This window comes from Gossypium arboreum, chromosome 2 (genome assembly GCF_025698485.1).
Source record: "Gossypium arboreum isolate Shixiya-1 chromosome 2, ASM2569848v2, whole genome shotgun sequence".
Lineage (NCBI taxonomy): Eukaryota > Viridiplantae > Streptophyta > Magnoliopsida > Malvales > Malvaceae > Gossypium > Gossypium arboreum.
Genome location: NC_069071.1, coordinates 50363673 through 50383245, shown reverse-complemented (window position 1 = coordinate 50383245; position 19573 = coordinate 50363673). Strand labels below are relative to the sequence as shown.

Genomic DNA, 19573 nt, shown 5'->3' with positions numbered 1-19573 from the left:
AGACTTTTACACACACTTTATTAGTCCGAGAACCGACTAAACCATAGCTCGATACCACTAAATGTAACACCCTTACCCGCTACTGTCATTTAACAGATACAAGGTATTACCGAACATAATACCTACCATTAAACATAATCGAAATATAACTATGTCTTGAACAATATTAGCCAACTTTAATGGCTTGTACAAATTAGCTGGTCGAGTATCGTAACTAATATTTTAAACCTAGACAAATATGACACGTAACAAAATAATTAAGCCTACTATACATGCCATAATTTAAAACGTTTAGTTCAAATACCCTAAAGTAGGATAGTGCGGATAGATCTTCACGATCCTTAACTCCCGAGCAAGCCGAGAACACTATAAGACAAAAGAGAGAAACAAAGTAAGCTTATAGCTTAGTAAGTAAGTATGTAAATACTAAAAAAAATCTAACATGTTTACACAACAATTCAAGTACATCTACTTTAACTTCACTATTCATTCCACTTTGATTAAGCTGTCTCTGCTGCGTCATATTCACTAAATAAATCATAACTCGAGTTACCAAACTCGAAATTCAAATCCGTAAAATTTCCTGAATCTAGACTCATAAAGCTTTTTGCTAATTTTTTTATAATTTTGGTTCAGCCGATTAGTACAGTTTATTAGTTAAAGTTTCCCTGTTACACAGCTCGACTGATCTGACCTCTGTTCACTACAAATTGAATTTCTCTCAGTACACAATTCAAACAACCCTGAAGTCTGTTTCATTTAAAATAGTCTCAATAAGGAATTTAGGCATGTAAACTATATTTCTTAATTTGCTTTGTACAATTTTTAATGATTTTTCAAAGTTGGAACAGGGGATCACGTATTCATCCTGAGCAACTCACATACAATTGTAAATATCTCAAAATATAGAATTCCTTTGCTTGCTCTGTTTCTTTTATATGAAAGTAGACTCATTAAACTTTAATTTCACATCTCATTCAACCTCTAATTATATTCCTCCCATTTTTGGTGATTTTTCAAAATCACATCACTGCTACCATCTAAAAACAGTTTCAATGCTAATTTCACTCTTTCACAAATTCTTTATGCTAACCTCATTTTATCTTATATATGTATATACCACAAATTATTTTCACCACATTTCATTCACCATAAGTGTAGGTCCAAACCACAATATCACCACAAAACCATCCCATTGAACAATTCGGATCAATCCTCGATATTTAATGGTTTCAAAGACACACCCCACCATCATACTTCGCTTAGTTCGGCTCTCTTGTACACATGGTGAACACTTAGTACCACTCATGCGACCTAGCCGATTTGTCTCGTAGCTCTCTTGTCTACATGGTGTCCGTCACTTGGAATCACGCATGCACCTAGCTACATTTATCTTTCACGTAGCTCTCTTGTCTACATGGGATACATCTCGTATCACACATGTGACCTAGCTACATTTATCTTTCACGTAGCTCTCTTGTCTACATGGGATACATCTCGTATCACACATGTGACCTAGCTACTACAGGTGTCTCGTAGCTTTCTTGTACACATGATGTGCACTCGGCATCATACATGTGACCTAGCTACACTCCATCTATTTTATTCGATTTCTCAATGTTCAACCGGATCTCTCTCTCTATTATTTATTTCCATTCTTCCAATAGTCGATTTATACTTCAACATCAGCTAGTATATACATATAATAGGCTGAAATATAAGAATGTACATGAAATTATTGTAATATTTACATACAAACTTACCTTGGTGCAAAATGTGGAAATTTTGCAATTTAATCCAAAACTTTTTCCTTCCCTGCTCGAGATCAATTCGCGTCTTTCTTGATCTATAATAACACATTTAGCTCATTTAATACTCATACTATTTATTTCAATCCAAAAATCACATCATGGGAAAATTACATTTTTCCCTAACTTTACAAAATTACATTTTTGCCCCTAGGCTCGGAAATAATTTCAGCCCTTATTCTTATGTTTTATGATATGCTGAACATTTTCTCTTCTACAACCACATCAAATTCTCACTCTATCATATAGTTATGAACAATAGGTATTTTTACCTTATGCTGCTTTACTCGTTTTCACTTAAAACCGAGTAGCACAAGTTATTTAACATAATTTAAAACCTCATATTCTATCATAAAACATCAAAATACACAAATTTCACCTATGGGTATTTTTCCAAATATGAACCCTAGGTTAAATTATTACTAGCATAAGCTTAATCGAGCTTCCGGATTCCAAAACGTAAAGAACATTAAAAGCGGGCTTGGAATCACTTACTATGGAGCTTGAAAATTGAAGAAACCCTAGCTATGGAGAGAGGGAGAATTCAGCAGCAACTAAGGAGGATGATGACCAATTTTGTGTTATTTTTCCCATTTTATTTCATTTAATATCCAAATGACCAAAATGCCCTCCTTACTAAACTTTCAAAAATTCCTTCCATGTCCTAATTTTGTCCATGAACTTAAAATTGGTCAAATTGCTATTTAAGACCTCCTAATTAATATTCCAAAACAATTTCATACTAAAACTTCGGGATGCAAATTTTGCAACTTATTCGATTTAGTCCCTACTTTCAATTTAAGCACTTTAGGCATAGAATTTCATCACGAAATTTTCACACAATCATGCAATCATATCATAAACCCCAAAATAATTATAAAACAATTATTTCTATCTCGGATTTGTGGTCACGAAACCACTATTCTGATTAGGCCCTAATTCGGGTTGTCACACATGAAAACCTTAGAAATAGTTAGATGTGCTAGAATACCCCTATGTATGCAAAATTACCATTATACCCCTATGTATGCAAAATTACCATTATACGCCTATGTATGCAAAATGACCTTTATACCCCTAGGGTTAATTTTGTCTGAAAAGCATGATGAATTAAATCTGTATGATGTATGCCATGAATGTATATCTGTTGCATGGGGACATGGGTTATATTATGGAGGAAGCGTCCGGTGGCTATGCCACAAATTATTCTGCTCGTGGCCCTGCCACATATATCTATTCTGGTGGCACTGCCACAAAATATCTCAGATCTGTGACTCACACATTTTCAGATCTGGCGACCATGCTGCATATTTTTGTGGCGTGTAGCGGTTGGGTGGGTCGAGTAGTCTCCTCACATGGTGAAAGGATGTTATGGGGGTGCACATGGTTGGATATGGTTGGGTTTCTGCATAAGCATGATATATCTGTTCTGATCTGTTCTGGGCCTATGGGTTTTATTCTGAAATCTGTTCTGGGCTAAGGCCAACTTATTCTGTCTCTGTGGTTTGAACTGATTTAGGCTATGGTTGGGTTGAATTACACACTGAGTTTCCCAAAACTCACCCCTTATTTTCATCCTCGCAGGTAATCCTCAACCATAGTGTGCTTGGAGCTGTGAGGGATTCGGACTGGCCACATGTTTCTACAAACCTGGTTTCTTTCTAGTGAACTGGACGTCCTTTTAATTTCATTTATGGTTTTGGGTTTTAAGTGTAATAAGGCCGCTTAATTATTTTTATGGTTTTGTTTTACTTTTATTATTTTATTTTATTATGATGAAAGAAAACTATGATAACTAAGGTAAATGGGTTAGTTTTAGGATGCGTTTTCAAAAACATTAAGGGATTTGAAAATAACACGATTACAAGTAAGACTTCCGCTAAGCAAATGTTTTCAAACATAATCATTTTCTTAAGGTAGTGTTTCATGTCACACCTCTACCACCACTCACATTTACAACATTACGGGATGTTCTCCCTCTAACTGCTGTGTTACTTGGTCTCGTACTTTGAACATTATCTTTTTTAGCTAACTCTGGGCAATCTCTGATAAAATGATCTAGCAAACCACATTTAAAACAGGCTCAATCATTCAATTTACAACCACCAGAATGCCTTTTTTCCAAAATGTTTACATTCAGGTCAGTTAGGTCTTTTACTCCCTACATTAGCTATCAAATTAGCTGGAGCTTTGAAGATCGAATGTTGTATTACTCGATCTCTGTTTGAATATCCCACCGATGCACTAGAACGATTAAACGAGTCTCGAAATTTCTTTGATGTAGACTAATAAGACATGCTAGTTGATCTCTTTCTCAAATCTCTTACTTCAAAATCAGCTTTTCTCTATTCTTTGCTAAGATCCTCGACTTTACAAGCCCTCTCGACTAAAACAACAAATTCTTTGATTTCCAAAATCCCAACTAAAATTTTTATATTTTCATTCAACCCATCAATGAACCACTTACACATAATCTCTTCAATAGAAACATATTTCCAAGCGTATTTGCTCAATCGTACGAACTCTCTTTCGTACTCGGTCACAGTTATTCCACCCTGTTTCAATTCTAGAAATTATTTATGTTTCTGATCGAGAAATCTTTGGCTTATGTGGTTTTTCCGAAACTCGGTGTGAAAGAATTCCCAGGTAACCCATTCTCTAGGAACTACCAATGTTAATGTTTTCCACCAATGGTATGCATTATCTCTAAGCAAAGATACTACACACTTGATGCATTCATCTGGAGTACAGGACAGTTCATCAAACATTCTGATTGTATTCTCGAGCTAGAAGTCAGCCTTCTCAGCATCATCATCAACTATAACTTGAAACTGTTTGGCCCCATGTTTACGTATCTTATCTACTGGTAGCTTACTCACTCGAGTCTAATCCATTACTTGAGGCATAACTGGGACTTGTTGAGGAACAAGCGGGGGTGGAGGTTGTTGAGCAACTGGATTCGTTCGTACGAATTCTGTGAACCACTCACTCATCAATTGGAAGAAGGCTTGCTTATCCTCTCACCCTTGGCTACTAGAAATAGGCTTAGAATTGGCTGACACTGCCCCTTGTGCGGGAGCGGGTGCATTACTTTCCACATCGTTAGCTATGGCTCGATCGAGATTCATTTTCTATATAAAAGCACATTTTTAACTATCAGGAATCATCACACTATCGCAGTTTATATATATGGCATGTATAGCTAGACTCTCACACGCTATGTTAGTCCTAGAATCGACTAAAATGTAGCTCTGATACCAATTAAATGTAACACCCTGACCCATATTCGTCGCCGGAATAAGGTTAGACGCATTACCATTCAACCACAACATAAATCATAGATTTGTGCAAACATAATTATAATCCATTCATTTCAATCACTTTTTCCCTAATAAGGTCTTAAGAGACCTTAAAACATGCTCAGAAGTGGTTCGGGACTAAACCAATAACATTTACAAACTTTAGAAAACTTAGAAAATTTTCTTTGATTTTAGGGTCACACGCCCGTCTGAACAGGCCATGTGCCTCACATGGCTACCAAACACGCTAGTTTCACAGGCCATGTGAAACCATGGCATACATATTGACTTGTACCACATAGCTGAGGACAAGCCCCTGTGCCAAGCCGTGTGAAATCTAAGGGGGTTACTGACTTGGGTCACACAGCCAAGCACACACCCATGTGCTAGCCGGAGTGCCACACATGACTAGTAGACACGCCCGTGTGTCTAGGCCGTGTCAAACCTGTAGGGTATACTGACTTTAATTCGAAGGGTACCCCAGGGGACACACGGCCATGCAACATGACCATGTGTCACACACGGTTGAGACACACTGTAACACCCCGTACCCGAGACCGTTGCCGGAGTCGAACACGAGGTGCTAACAGACTTAATTCATTTATTTTCACAGACCATTTTAAAAATTTCCAGACAAGCTGGCTAACTGCGTCACTGTCACCTTAAAAATCATATCTTGAGTTCCAAAAGTCAAAAACCAGTTTCGTAAATTTTACCTGAAAATAGACTCATATATCCATCTAAAAATATTTTTTCTAGAATTTTTGGTCAAGCAAATTAGTATAGTTTATTAGTTAAATTCTCCCCTGTTTCAGGGTTCGACTACTCTGACCTTCATGCATTACGACTTAGATATCTCCTTGTACAGGGCTTCAATACTTATTTTGTTTGTTTCTAAAGAAACTAGACTCGAAAAGGAATCTGTACATATAGGGAATGACTTCTAATTATCTCTGGTTAATTTATAGTGAATTTCCAAAGTCTGAACAGGGGATCCAGAAATTGCTCTGGCCCTGTTTCACGAAAACTTAAGCATCTCATAAAATACGGCTCATATGATCGTTTCATTACTTTCACATGAAAATAGATTCATCAAGGTCCGATTACATAATTTATTAACTATTTAATTCCATTCCTACTATTTTTAGTGATTTTTCAAATCCACACCACTGCTGCTGTTAGCATCTGTTTTTAAGGTAAACTTTACCTATTTCATGGTTTTCCATGAATCAACTAGAATTTGTCATACAAAGCACCAAAATGATCATGATTAACCATTCCAATGGCTAATCGTTACCAAACATTTCCATACCTCTCAATGAACAACATACAAAATGATTATAATGCTATGCTCAAAGTATATATAAGCCATTTTCGCATGGCTATCCAAATTTATACAAAACCAAAGGGTACATGACCAACAACAACAAGGGTAGTCCTATACATGCCATTTTCAGAGTTCAACCAAAAGTGTACCAAAAGGGCTTTGATAGTGTGGACGACTTCGACTTCGACAATCCCGAGTCCGATAGCTAACGAACCAAAATCTATAAAACAGAGATTCAAAGAACGGAGTAAGCATTTAATGCTTAGTAAGTTTTGAGCAAAGGAAATTAGGCACAATCAAGTATAGCATTCATATAACTAAACGGATAATTTCATATACACATATTCTCAAAAATCAGTCCTACTTCACATTTCCAACCCTCATATTCACACATAAGGGATCAACTTAACCAAAGGCCGGAAGCTCATTAATTGACTGAGCGAATAATATTTAAAAGGAATCAACTACTCCAATGCATATACGAAATGTACCTCAGCGTTGGGATTTTACGAGCGTATTAGTTGAAATTATTACAGCAAGATCGCTCATTCCCAAACCAAGTACCTTCGGAATTTAGCCGGATATAGCTACTTGCTCAAATGCCTTCGGGACTTAGCCCAGTTATAGTAACTCGCACAAATGCCTTCGGGACTTAGGCCGGATATAGTAACTCACACAAATGCCTTCAGGACTTAGGCTGGATATAGTAACTCACACAAATGCCTTCGGGCTTAGCCCAGAATTAGTCACTAGCACAAATGCCTTCGGGACTTAGCCCGGTTATCATCCGAATATCCATGCACATATCAATAAATCATGACACATCTATATTTCATTTTCATAACTAGAATTCAAACACAAGTCACTTATCAAGCATTATCATTTCCGGCTCAATAGTTACATACAAAAAGCATGATTTTGATTTACTTAAAACATGATCTAATCGAATCATAATCTAAGATCCATTACTCAAAAACTTACCTCGGATGTTGTCGAACGATTTCGGCGGCTATTCGATCACTTTTTCCTTTCCCTTATCCAACTTTGGTCCTTTAAGCTCTTGAGCTAATCCAAACAAATTTAACTTATTAAAGTCTCATTACGCTAGCTTATGGCCGAATATGACAAGGAGTTTGATAGGTCATATGGCCACCTTTAGTTCAAATACAAAATGGTCATACGCATTTTTAATCACATTGAGCAATTTAATACAATTAATCTAACATTTCCTCATGTGCACCTTTATGACCGAATACACACATCATTAACCTAATATCAATTAACTAAGCACTTTAACAAATTCTCCTTGAGCCGATTATCTAAGTCAAGATAGATTCATCATTATGCTCGCCTATAACCAAATACATGCAACACCAATCTATCTCATGTGGCCGAATATGCATGTCTATGTTGAGGCCAATTATATGCTTAATACTTCCTACAAATATGGTTACTTGTATTAAGTACATACCATTTTGTTTCAAGTTCAAAACTCGGCTAATACACATATATACACTAGTAATCAAATACTAACATTTTCACTTCACCTTACTACCATTTTTCATCCAAATAACATGAACAACAACCATATTTCTCTTTTACTTCCTACCATGGCCGAATGCATCAAGACACCATACCATTTCAATTTTGGTCATGGGTTAAACAAAGAACTTAATGTCTAACTCAAAAATGCTAAAAAGAAAATCCAAGAGTCGTCAATCCACCATCACATGTATCATTACAAAGCTTCACATTTAGCATGCAAATGACATCAACACAAATCCACCTTAGCCGAAGCTTAACTCATCTTCATGCCTCATCACCACAACATCAAACACCAACCAAGAAGACAACACCCATGGCCGAATATCATCTCCATCACATAGCAAAGATTTAAACCATGGGCTAGGTAGAACTCAAGCTAACAACTAAAAACATGCATGAATCTCATGGAACAACATCAAACATACCTCCTCCTAAACACCAACCAACCGAACATGAAGCAAGAAAATCCTCTTCTTCTTCCTTCCTCAAGTCACGGCAATGGAGGAGTAGCCTAGCTTACTTTTTTTCTTTTTCTCTTTCTCCTCCTACTAACCACTATTATTTTATTACCCATGCTCCTTATTTTATCATTCCTCCCATAAAACACTAACATAACATGTTTATGACATGTTTTACCCATCACATTTTGTCCACCCTCATTGTCATGGCCGGCCACTACCAATTAAGTGGGGAAATTGACATGCAAATCCACCCTTTTTATTACATGCACTAATAGATCCTTATAGATTAACCTATCACATTTCAAAAGTGTCACACATAAGTCCTATTAACTAAATTCACATGCAATTAACTAAATCGAAGCTTAAAACTTTCACACATTCATATTCACATATTTTAGACAATAATTATCATATTCAAATAATTTGGTGACTCAGTTTAGCGGTCCCGAAATCGCTTTTCGACTAGGGTCACTTTGGGGCTGTCACACACACACCCGTGTCTCTGCCTATGTGGACAAAAATAGGCCATTTGCAATGCCAATTTGCCACCCTCTTCTCATGTTCACCAAGCCATCAAAATGGTATCAATTCATCACATATATGGGCAGCCAAAACATGCCAAATCACATATAATTCATGTCATTTCATAATCAACCATTTCACTACTTAAATTCTCAACCACAATCATGCCAAAACAATCAAACTTTCTTAACTTCTAAATGCATTTCATTATCATCATCTTATCACCTATTTCAAACTACCTGACTTCCATTTCAATATCACATGATCAAGTCACTACATACCATTATTCCAACCTTAATACTCCTATTTACATCTAATTAAAATAACAACCATATAACTATACCAAACAAGACAACATATAAGGCATTATATACATCACTTAAATAACTTATCAAACACATAACTTAAGCCAATTTAAATGGCTAAATTCACACCAACATTTACAAGCCAAATCTTATGGCTAAAATAAGTCTCAAAACATACCACAATAACACTAGCCTATACATGCCATATACCATGTATAAAAAGCTCCAAAAGTACCAACAAGTAGTCGATAGTGTGATGATGGTTCCCGATGATCCTTGATGTCTGAGCTAGCTTCGATAATCTATAAAACATGGAAAGAACACACAAAGTAAGCTTTAAAAGCTTAGTAGGCCATATACAAATAAAATCAACACATGAACATTTGCATATCGATTCATATATGCTAAACATAGCTAACATTCAAATTCACAAACCTTTCTCACTGAACATATATTTAATGTCTTAATCGAGTTCATCAAATACTTCCTTTTTTTCAATACTTATATGAATTTTGTATGTACATGAGTCACTGAGCTCTTTCACTTATTTTTTCTCGACTTGACTTTGCCTGTTGAACCGTTCGAAATCATTAAGGATACTCGGAAATCACATAAGCTCGTACAATACCATATCCTAGATATGGTCCTACATGTTATCATATGTCGATGCCACTGTTCCAAACAGGGTCTTACATGAAATCGATTAACAATGCCTATGTCCTAGACATAGTCTTACATGTAATCACATCTCGATAACCTAATGACATGACATTCATATCCTATACTATTCCTAAGGTTCGTACAAGACTTTAGGACGTTGTAACTTCATCGATTCATGCTCGTATTTGCTCGTTCAACATTCATAGCAACTCAATGATAATAAAACATATATAATTCAATTCAAAGACATTTTTTTGTATATGAACTTACCTCGTAGTTAGAATAGACGAATCGGATCAGTTACTCGATAACTTTTGATTTCCCTCGATGTAAATTCGATTTCTTTCTTTCATGATCTATATAAATTCAAAATTAACTCTTTTATTCCTCAATTCATCCAATTTCATCCAAAGCACACAATTTGGGGAATTTTACACATTAACCCCTATAATTTCATATTTTCTTGATTGAGTCCCTATTTCATAAAAACGCAATTTACAATAATTTCAACCAAACACAAGCTAGCCGAATATTTATAGGCTCCATAAAAACCCATATTTACCAATATTTCACACATTTAAACACACATTTTACACTTTACAAAACTTCAATATCTATCATCAAGCTTTCAAAATTTATCACCAATGATTCAAAAACTAAAGCATTCATCAATGGCAACTCACAAATTCATCAAAAAATTTAGTAATTGGGGTATGGGCTAGTTAAATTACTAAGCAACAATCACAAAACATAAAAATTATCGAAAATGGAACAAAAACGAACCTTCAATTGATCACCAACATGACCGGACCCTAAAGCTCCATATTTGCTTTCTTTTCTTTTGATTTTTTGCTAGGAATGATAAAAGATGATAGAAAATTTGATTCCATTTTATTAATATTAACTTAATAACCATTTTACCATTTTATCCCTTAATTAAAACATTTTAAATCACATAATTCAAGGACATTTATGTCCATCTCCACTATCAATGGACTAATTACAACATAAGGACTTCACATTTGATCAACCATGGCAATTGAGCACATTTAACTTATAGCATGCTACTTTTGCATTTTACGCGATTAAGCCCCTTTTTCTCAAATTGAGCTATTAAACGATAAAATTAGCTCACGAAATTTTCACACATATATAATCACATACTGTAAAAACCAAAAATAATATTAAAATAATTTTATGACCTCAGATTGGTGGTTCCGAAACCACTGTTCCGATTTAGCTAAAATTGGGTTGTTACATATTTTAATTTTTACATTCTAATAGAATAATTAGGAAATTAATAAATTATAGATACAAATTTTATTTCTATTTTTATTTTTATTTTTACTAACATCTTTTACATTCTTTTGGTTTCAATATATGACTCGCAGTAAGGGAATAGCTATAGAGGCAGCTACTGATCTGGAGAGACTAATTCGCCATAATCACCGGTAGCAACAATGGCAACAACAGATGCAGAATCAACTACCAACTATAGGCAATTTACCACACAATAATCCGTTGTTTGATGAGTTTAACAAGAGTAATCCATGGGACTTACTACCACCACCATTGCAACTACCTACAAATATACATATGCCTCGAAATGAAAGAACCCTAAGGGACTATGAGCTATCGAATCTATAGATGGTTCAAGGAAGCATCACAAGGCCAACCATCACGGGTAACAATTTTGAAATAAAATTGTCCATTATCCAAAACAATTTGCAGTTTAAAGGCACAATCATAGAGGACCCAAATAAGCATTTAAAATGGTTCCTTTAGGTCTATGATACATTTAAATACAACAAGGTCACCGATGACGCTATTCGTCATTGGCTGTTCCCCTTCTCCGTAATTGACAATGTCTTTTCTTGGTTAATTTCAGAGGCACCAGGATCCATCACAACACAAGATGAACTTGCAGGAAAATTTCTGCAAAAGTCCTTTCCTATTAGCAAGATAGTCCAACTAAGGAGAGAGATCGCAAAGTTCAAACAGTTAGAAGGAGATAGCTCTCATAAAACTCGGGAGCATTTTCAAATGCTAATACAAAGATGCCCACATCATGGATTACCTAAGTGGTTCACATTGAAAACGTTCTATAATGGATTGGGTGTACACGCACATTCAGGACTAGATGGAGCCACAAGAGGAGCCTTAATAAAGATAATATACGAAGATGCATATGGCTTAATAGAAAATATGGTGATGAATTCCTACAAGTGGCCAACCGAACGCTATACATATAACCAAAAACCATTTACGGTAAAAGATGACTAGGAGGATGCTAGATATCAACAAATTGTGGACAGACCAACTACACAGAGTCCTCATCTAGTATGTCAGCTATATATGGAGGAGACAAACCTCTTTTCAATTATATTAATAATCCAACTAAGGATGTCAACTATGTTGGGAATAGGGTTGGAAACCTTTTTTTTAAACACTTGAAATCTTAATTGGATAGATCGCCTAAACTTGAGATGGGCCGGAATCCAAGGAGGAGGTAATAGTGTACAACCAATTAAAAATACTAATTATTTTGCAGAAGCCTCAAGAAAGGGCCAACTCAAATGACCATATTGTATGTGTCAACACTTGGATCGTAATCAATGAGAACATGAGTAAAGTAGGTGCAGTTTGAGTGTACCAATACCATAAAAACATTAACTAAGCTGAAAGATCAAATGAGTCAATTAGTGAATATGATGAGAGATATAAAAAGAAAAATTGTCATAGGAATCCTAAGCAACACAAAGAATAATCCTCGAAGTGAAGGAAATGAGCATGTGAAAGCGATTGTGCTTCGTTTGGGTAAAGTACTGAGTAGTCGAGAAATCCCAACTCAAGAGGGAGACAAGGGGGATACAAACGATCTTCATAAAGATCCTCAAGAAGTTGATCTTGAATTGGTAGCTGAGTCAGAAGATAATCCAATAGGAGAATCTGCACTAAAAAGGATATCGTTCCCTTCATAGTTAGAAGAAAAACAAACATGGGATGAGGAAAAATTTATAAGTTTTTTTAGCTTTTTTAAATATCTGAATGTTAACTTGCCCTTAATAGATATAATTGAGAAAATTCCTAAGAACACCAAGTATTTAAAAGAAATTATGTCTAGGCGTAGGAAAATAAAAACATGAGAGCAAGTTAGCGTAAGTGCCTCATGTAGTGCTATTATTTCAAAACAGATACCCCTTAAACTAAAAAACCTGGGGAGTTTTACAATACCTGTAGAAACATGGTACATTCATTTTAGCAAGACTCTATGTGATTTAAGAGCCAATATTAATTTAATGCCCTTATCTATTTATGAAAACCTCAGTTTGGGGGAGATTAAAAATACCCAGATCACACCACAATTAGCTGATAGATCTTCAGAACATATGAAAAGTGTACTTGAATATGTTTTGGTTAAAGTTTGGAGCTTCATCATCCCAACGGATTTTATAATTTTAGATTTTGAGGAAGACCATGAAATACCCATTCTATTGGGTAGACAATTTTTAGGAACATCAAGGTCCACTATTTACCTAGAAAATAATGAGTTAAAAATGAGGATCAATTTTGAGACAGAAATCTTTAAATGTGGTCATCGACAAAATGAGGAACATAGAGAAAAACTAGGGAGTCAATGCTTTAGAATATCTGTAAAAATTTGTAACAACCCTGAACCAGGGAAAGTGTTCTCTATGATAAGTGCAAGAAGAAAAAGTAAGTTCAGAGAGTGAGATAAGCAAAGGAAAGTGGAGTGGCATAACAGACGTTGGACCAATTTTGATAAAACCACAACTAGAATAGGGTACATGTATACGTATACATTAATCAAGCTAACAGGTGAATCCAACAACAAGACTTAACATTCTTTGGGGATGTAAAGGTTATGTTAAACATCAAATGTAACAGCCCATTTTTCAATGAAATCAGAACAGTGGTTTTGGGACCACAAATCCTACCCAAAATATATTTTATTTTTATTTTATTATATGGCCTGTAATATGTTAAAAATGACGTGTGAAAATTTTGGTATGAAAATTTTATCGATTAAGTGTTTAATTACAAAAAGGACTAAATCGCATAAAATGCAAAAGTTGAATTCTAGTAGCTATAAGGATCAAATAGCTATGGAATTCAAAAATTAAGGTCCTTATATGGTAATTGGACCATTAATAAAAGTGTGTATATTTTTATGGTGACTTATCCATGGAATTATAGAAAAAGTGCAATGACTAAATTGGAAATAGCAAAATGTTAATTAATTAAAAGATGAAAAGAATTATATCATCTAATTTTTCCATCTTCAACCTTAAAAATACATGGAAACCCTAGGAGAGAGAAAAGAAGCTTTCAAGGCCTAATTGGGTAAGTTTTCTTGTCCTATTTTTAGTAATTTTGGTATTTTTGAAATCGGGATAGCTTAATCTCTGTATTTGAAAGATTAATTTGAACAAGGTATGAAAATGGGTCATGGATGTATTATGCTGGAAATTAGAAATATATGGTAGAAAATGAAAGATTATTGATAGATAAACAACTTTTACAAAGTAATTTTTGATGAAAACATGATTTAGGGACTAAAATGAAAAGTTGTAAAATTTGATGAAAAATTCTGAAATTTTATGAATACATATGCTGGAAAATTTGTAATGGGGCTTTGGTTAGGCTTGGAATAGGGAGTAATTTGAACAAGTTTCATTTTCTGGGCCTAGGGACAAAATCATAATTTTTAGAAAAGTTAAAGGCAAAATGGTAATTTTGCCTAGGACATAAATTGAGTCCGTCTAAGTATGAAATGTATGAAATTAATGATCAAATTCATTTATATAGATCCGGACAACACTAATTAGAGGTTAGATCGAGGAAAAGAAAAGATTTCGGATTAGTAGAATTTTACGCAAAGAAGTGTCGAGGTCAGTTCGTATAACTTAATCGGACATGTCATTATGTTAATTAATTGTTTTATTGTATCTAATGTGAATTATATTGATGTGTTTCACTTGTATGCTATGATGAAAAATGAAAATAAGCTTGAAATGGTGATAAAGGGTTAGTCCCAATTGGATGTTGAATTCTGATGAATGTGTGCGGTTTCCCGAAACAAGTAGGGTCCGGCATTTGTTGTGGACGGGATTTAGCTCGATCGAGTAATCCCAACGACCTTGTTATAAAAAGGATTTACCCCGAATGGGTAATCCTGATGTAATACCTCCTCAGCATACGTTATGATTAGAGTTTAGCCTGGATGGTAATCCTGTTAAACGGTAAGTGGCTCGAAAGAGTGTTTCTTGGTTAAGTGCCCTAATGGGTACCCTTGAATAAGAAATTGATGAATTTTTGAGTTGTACACTTCGAGTGTACTACTTGAGCATTCATTGGAATTTAATGATTCAAAGGACATATAACTCTTGACTTGGCATGAAAAGCTTGAAATGAAATAGTAATGTCTGGATAGAATATTGCTTGATGAGCTCATCTATGTTACTTGATTTATATAAAGATTTCTGTGACTAACATGTTTAATTGAGCTCATGTGCTTAGGCAAATTTAGCCAAATGGATGGAAACATGATATTGTATGTTTAGATTTAATAATCAAGATCGGAAAATTTAGTTTTCATTATACGAACTTACTAAGCATGTAATGCTTACTCCTTTTATTTTTCCCCTGTCTTATAGTGCTTGGAAACTCATGAGGGTTGGAAGTATAATGGCATTTCCACACTATCAATTAGCTATCTTGGGTATATATAGTAAAATCATTTTGGTATAATGGCATGTATAGGACAACTTGGCCCATGGTGGCTTGAAATGTTATTTTGTAGCCTAGCCATTGGAATGGCTAGTAATGGTTATTTTTGGTATTACTATATAGGTTATTATGTTATATATATCCATATGTGTTAAGTTAAATATATGAGACCAAATGTTGTTATTGTCCTAGTTAAACCAAGGTAAGTTTATAAACACTTGTACTTGAAATGAAATGCCCTGTTGAATGATGGAATTGATTAATTTGTATGCTTGGAATTAGCAGGTATTGGATGATTGTTTCAAGTGCAAGTCTTAGGTGAAATTTTGAGTGAGAAATGGAACTAGAAATGACTTCATTTTGTCCATACGGGCATGTGTCTAAACCGTGTGTGACACACAACCTGGTAACACAGACATGTGGTTAGTCCATGTGTCCTCTACACCCTAATTTTGAGAAATATAATGCTCAGAATTGGGCACACGGGCAAAGACACGGGTGTGTGTCTCAGCTGTGTGTCCCACACGGCCTGGAACACGGGCGTGTGTCTTGGCCATGTGAAACATGTACCTAATTTGAATTAAATTAATTAACCACATGGCCTAGCACACGGGCGTGTGGCATGGCCTTGTGTGCAAGTCAAAGAGTTACACGGGGTCGAACACGGCCTCTAACACAGGTGTATCCCTTGGACCACACGGGCACGTGAACCTTGCACCTTGGAAAAATTTTGTAAATTCATAAAAAATTCTCAAAAGTCCCGATTAAGTCCCAACTCGATTCTAATGCTCATATTGGGCCTCGAGTGTCCGATCAAAGGATGTTATGGATGATTCTGGTAAATGAATAGTAAATTATGATGTCAAATGGAAAAATGTTCTGAATGTTCTGGTAATGCTCTGAAACCCTATTTCGGCGACGGGTATGGGTTAGGGGTGTTACATCAAATGTCTACAAAGCTCGAACCCAAATCTCAAAAGCGTATCTTTGTGGGATATCCTAAGGATACTAAAGGATATTATTTCTTCAATCCTAGTGAGAAATAAGACAATATTCTTCCTTGAAAGAGTTTGTCTCTAAAAAAGAGAAGTGGTAAAAGAATAGAACTCGAAGAAATTCGAGAACAACAACAAATCTTTGAACCAAAGATTGAACAACAACGGTTCTACAAGTTGCTACGAAACAATCGACTATTTTGGAAACACAACTACCGCAAAGATCTTTAAGAGAACACCATGTACCTAAGAGATATGGATTTCTCATTACAACACATGGCGATATTCGACTTATGGATCAATATTAGCCTAGGACTTATCAAAGTGGTGGCAAGCCTAGATTCTGATAATTGGCTTGAGGCCATGAGGTCTGAGATGGATTCCATGTCAAAAAACCAAGTACGAATCTTGGTTGACCCACTTGAAGAGGTAAAACACATAGGGTGCATGTGGGTTTTCAAAAAGAAAATTGGCATGGATGGTAATGTACAAACATACAAAGGGCGATTAGTCACTAAAGGTTTTCTACAAATTCATTATAACACCCCAAACCTGGCCTAGAAGTTAGGCCTACATCTGGCATGTCACATTGAAGTGTTTTTCGAAAACCATGTTCTCATTGAAAACCCTTCTTTCTAATTAAAACCTCTGGCCATTTTAAAACTTGTAAAAACCTTAGTTTATGTTGGTTTATTAAAAGTCATTCTCTTGTAAAACATTATTACCTTTAAAACTTTATTTGCTGCGGAAGCTTAATTTAACAGTTGCAGAAACGTGATATTTTGAAAAATAGCTATTGTTTTGGAAAAACCATGTTCAACTCCAGCAATTATAAAACAATATATAAAATTTCAAATTTAGAACCCGAAATTAAAAGAGGCCTTATTACAACCCAGATCAAATATAAGAACTTGTAAATAGATAACTTAAAAGAAAATCGGAAACAATAACAGTTGTGTGGCCACCTCCGAGTCCCTCGCAGGATCGATCCTCCTAATGCTGGGGATTACCTGCACAGTTAATAAACGAGGTAAGTTTATGGAAACTCAGTGTGTAATCCCCTCCTAAGCTAAAATAGTTAGTAAATAGACAGAATTCAGAATCAACCTAGGCCAGAGCCCATTACAGCAACAGAACAATGTGTGTGGGCCAAAGCCCAGTACAATTTCACTTGGGTCTCAGCTCTCATCAGAATTAATTGGGCCTAGCCCATTCTCAAAATCAATGACAGTTGGGCCTAGCCCAATAACAGTATTAGGTGGGCCTATGCCCAGTACAGAATCAGTAACAGGTGCAGATATGCAAACAGATACCCAGCCCAGTCTAACCAACACACCACCCGTACCAACCAACACACCATGTAGGGATGAAATCGACCCACCCAGCCAGCACACCAAGCTTAGCACCAGTTGCGGTACTAAGTCAACAGAACGGCTCACTGCTGTAGATTGAATGACTCAAGGCCATAAATATCATAGCAACACTGCCAGTTAACAGAATGGCTATAAGACATAAGTATCACAGAAAAGCTGCAAGCCTTGTACAGAACGGCTACAAGCCGTACACTCTCTCCGTCAATAATAACTCAACCCCATGCAATATGTCATGTCATAAATATTGCGTGTATGCAAATTTTTACTCAGTATAATCATATATGTAAGTCAAAAGCACATAAGTCATACGGAACATAAAGGCATAATCATTATTCTACCATACAGGGGTATTACGGTCATTTTACATTACGAGGGTATTTCGGTAATTTTACAAACAAATAGTATTTATGACCCATCAGATGGCCCGCCGTCACCTCGAGCTACTTAAGTAACTTAAATAGACATAACGATGCAAATGGGCTTAAGGCCATTACTCGGCCCAAGTGGGCCCACACGCTCGTGTGGCCCATTTAGCCCATACTTAGTCACGACTATGCAAATTTCATAGCCCAATCTGTTAATTTTCACTTCCCGTAGATTTTACCTATGCAAGGCCCACGGGCCCATTGGGCCCACACAACCCGTTCTAGCCCATCGAGCCCCAGAATGGCCTATTCCATGTGCGCGACATAACAAGCCCCACTATTTTCCACCGAACAATCAGATTTACACAGGCGGGCCCATGGGCCCTAATAAACCGTAATTTATACATATTTTTATCCCATGCTTAGCACATTTATGGATGAATTCTCCTTAGATTTGGTGAATTCGATGCTCCTAATTCTTTAAATTCAATTTTATACTTAGGTGAGCATAGGAGAGTAAAAAGAACGAGAAAGGGGCTGAAAACGGGGAAAATGAACCCACATGGAAATCAACACGGCTTGGACTTCCTCACACAGGTGTGTCACACAGTCGTGTCCATTTGGTAGGATTGAAGAATGACTTACACAGGTAGACTACATGCTCGTGCCTATTCAATAGCCTTGACCACGGGCTGGAGTAATCGCACATGGGCGTGTCCCTACCGAGCCCAAGTATAGTCCTATTGGGAAAAGGCCACTTTTTAGGGATCTTAGGCATTCTAAAGCCTATTTAAACACCTGAGGAGACACTTAGAAGGGACACATAGAGTAAGAGGCAAGGAATTACTCAAGGGAAGCCGATTGGTCCACCTCAGAAGCCGGATTCATCGTCAAGACTGAAGATCTCCTTTCAATTTCCATTTAGAGGTTTTGGGTTTTCTTTATGTTTTGTATTCATTATTCTTCTAAGATGTTTTCTTTTATAATTATGAACTAAACTCCCTAAATACTAAGGGGAATGAAACCTAAGAACGGATCTTGTTAATATTATCTGAATTGTATGATAAATATTTGTCTTGTTCTTAATTATGTGTTCTTAATTCTTGTTTTAATATTTCAGGATATTGATTCAAGTTAATGCTCTTATTTAGAGGAGGAATAG

General features: G+C 35.9%; 1 non-coding gene across 1 annotated transcript; it reads right to left on the bottom strand.

The window, feature by feature from the left end:
* Positions 1-11895: 11895 nt before the first annotated feature.
* Positions 11896-12002, bottom strand: LOC128289544 (small nucleolar RNA R71). The gene has a single exon (XR_008279189.1). It is a non-coding gene; the product is annotated as a small nucleolar RNA R71 (small nucleolar RNA).
* Positions 12003-19573: the final 7571 nt, after the last annotated feature.